Source organism: Ischnura elegans, chromosome 2, assembly GCF_921293095.1.
Source record: "Ischnura elegans chromosome 2, ioIscEleg1.1, whole genome shotgun sequence".
NCBI classification, from domain to species: domain Eukaryota; kingdom Metazoa; phylum Arthropoda; class Insecta; order Odonata; family Coenagrionidae; genus Ischnura; species Ischnura elegans.
Genome location: NC_060247.1, coordinates 119951957 through 119955108, shown reverse-complemented (window position 1 = coordinate 119955108; position 3152 = coordinate 119951957).

Sequence of the window (3152 nt, the reverse complement as noted above, 5' to 3'; positions counted from 1 at the left end):
AGATATCGCCGGAATTCTTGAGAGTCCCCCTGTAATATCAATATTTAGGTACCATATCCAAGTTGAGGGGAATACAGAGATAAAAACTCCCACAATCCATCGGAAGCGTCTATTTCAACGTTAGGAATGCGACTTGGATAACTTAATGTAACGGATTTACCTAAAGAAATTTAGCCGAAAGCTTACGCCAATTTGCGATATTGGCATGACAGACCTATAGGCGATATGACTATCAAAAACAAGACTAAAAATTAGTTACATCAATACTACCACTCATCATTCGGATTTGAGGTTGTCAGGAACAAAATAAAATATCACAAGTTCAAAAACGAACTAAATTATTTGACACGCATCATGACACCCACCTAAAAGGTACCACCATAAGCAGCATCCTCAAAATAGGATTACCTCAAAATACCTCAAATTAGGATTATCAAACCGATTCCTTTGTCTTTAATTTTTCTTTGAATGCAAATGAGACAGTGCGCGCCGATACCTTTAGCGCGTCCACGAGACGATTATTCCACCACGCCATAAAATGAATCGCTTCATTACACTCAAATAATCGGTAGCGATTCGGTACAGAATCACATGATCCTTTGCCGATCTTCTCACCCACAGAAACACCGCGTCAACGATAACGATAATGGAAAATAGACCCGGCAGCATAAGTTCTTCAGCACACGATTATTTTGCTAACCAATTAATTGGCTCATAATCGGTTCATAATTGTCTCAGGAATCGTGTGCTTGTTTCAATCAAGAATTCGATTATTCACCGATTCTCCCCATAATCAATTATTTAGACCTAATTTTTTTCCTGAATTGATTATGCTTGAATTTTATCATATGATATCTACGATTAATCAATTACGGAAAGTTTTTCCCTATCACTAATGTCGGACGCCTAGTGGAAATTTTATGTCTCGCGAACACCGCCGGGAGCTATAAAGTCCACGCATGCGCACGGCGGCTTTTCTACCTTAATTTCGAGCATTTTGCAGCCGGAGTACGTTTTTTTATGACATGTGTTCCTCAAAAACGTCAACACAACGAGATATTGACGAATAGCTCGATGCGGAAAAACTTTTGGCAATGGTTGAGGCAAGGCCAGTGATGTAGGACCTGTCGAGGAAAGATCACCACAATCAGGATGCGATTGCAAACGGAAGGCAGGACATCGGCAAGGAGTTCAATGTTTCAAGTCAGTTGGATTTTCAACTTATTTATGTTTATCCCTATGTTTTTTCTCAGGGATAATTAGGTAAAGTCAGGAAAATCAAATCATATTTTTGACATACATATAATTAAATATGTTTATTGTATAGTGATTAATATTCAAAAGGTGAAAAAAGGACTGTATAGGAATTTAGTGCCCCCGAATGGTACTTTTAAAAAAATTCGGAGAGGTCAATGCCATGGCGAGCTGGCGCGTGATCTCTTAGGCAGGTTCTCCTGGATGTCCGAAATATAGACGTTCCTTTTTACTACTGCCAACAACGGTCTCCTCGTCTCGAGGATCAAAAAAAAGAGAACCTCTTGCCCTCTTACGGCGAACACACACCAAAAAACAAAAGTAAAACAAAATGCACCGCTTGGCGGCAAATACGAAGAAGTTTACCGAACATATAGTAATGAATATTATGTACCTTAAATTATCATGGTTCGAAATTTATAACTATATACATATTTTTTACAGCTTAATATCCCCCTTTTCGCTATTGGGGCGAACCCAATGCTTCCTTTCTGCAGACGCATCCAACATTTGGATTAACCGCCATAAGCACATGGTAACAAAAAGATCTTTTTCTGAATTCATCTTCTTTAAAAACAGGGTGAACGTGCAATTAGTTATTTTTCTCCACTCGATTCAAAATGTCTCTTTGTCGTAAGTTACCGCACACTGGAGGAGCAAACTGTCTAAATGCTTCCAACAAAGTGTCTCGTGACTCTTGCTTCAGACAGTTCGCTCCTTCGATGAGTGGCCGGCCTCACTCCCCCAACTAATCGCTTTTATCTCCGTGGAATCCTCCCTAAAACAAAGTCTCGCGGCGTATCAAAGGTATGACAACCTGTCTCAGTCTACGCGCAGAGAAAATATTTGGGTAATGCAAATTGGTGACGTCATTATAAGGCCAAAACAAGGTTCCCATTTATTTTGCTTTTTAAACCCTCGTATCTGTGCTATCTATAACAGACACTTTGTTAATTCTACAATATGTATATATTTTTTTTTTGACCGGTTATGGCTGTTACACCATTTTACAAATACAGAAAATAATATAATACTTGATAATGGTGTATCAGCCGAAACCGGTCAAAAATTTTAAATCTTGCTAGATTTAAGTCTAGCTTCCAAGTACTCCACCATATTTGACCGTACCGCACCGTACTCCAGTACTTCGTTTATGACAGCGAGATCCTTTTCTAATGCCAATCCATCGCAATGACCATATATTTCTCTGAACACAACTACATCATATGCGAAGAGGCGGATTTGGCTCGTGATCGCGGTGGTAATGTCAATATTGCAACGAAGGAAAAAAATTGGACCTATAACACTTCCTTGTGGTACAGCTGAGGAAACTTGAATAGTATCCGATTTAACTTCATCCAAAACAACCCTCTGTGCACGATCGCTTCAGAAATCCTTGATCCAACCTATTACGAGCTTATCTATTCCGTATGCTTCCAACTTTTGAATCAGCTTTAAATGCGGAACCTTACTGAATGCCTTTTTGAAGTCTAAAGATATCGCCACGCGTGGAAAACAACGTGTCTTACTTACTCAATAATCTTTTGCGGAAAAATGCCATATCCTTTTCATCGACTTAACTACTAATAGTCTGGTGCTGCTACTGTGCCACACATTTTCATGATCCTTCAATTTAACGTATTTATTTAACCATCCTCTAACATGTTGCTCCGGCGAAAGCCACTGAATATTGCAAGTAATGCTTTGCCATCAGTACAACGCGACCATGTCACCCAACGGAGAAAATATTTGGCCCGTGTGGCTCCGTGCTTGCCACAGTGTTTTCGGCGACTGGACTTATCAGCACGAAGGGAGAAATTGGCGGTTTAGAGTGCGCCTTGAGAGTGACGTGATAGGAAGGAAGAGTGGGAGTTGAGGAGATAGCACAGCGCCGAGGG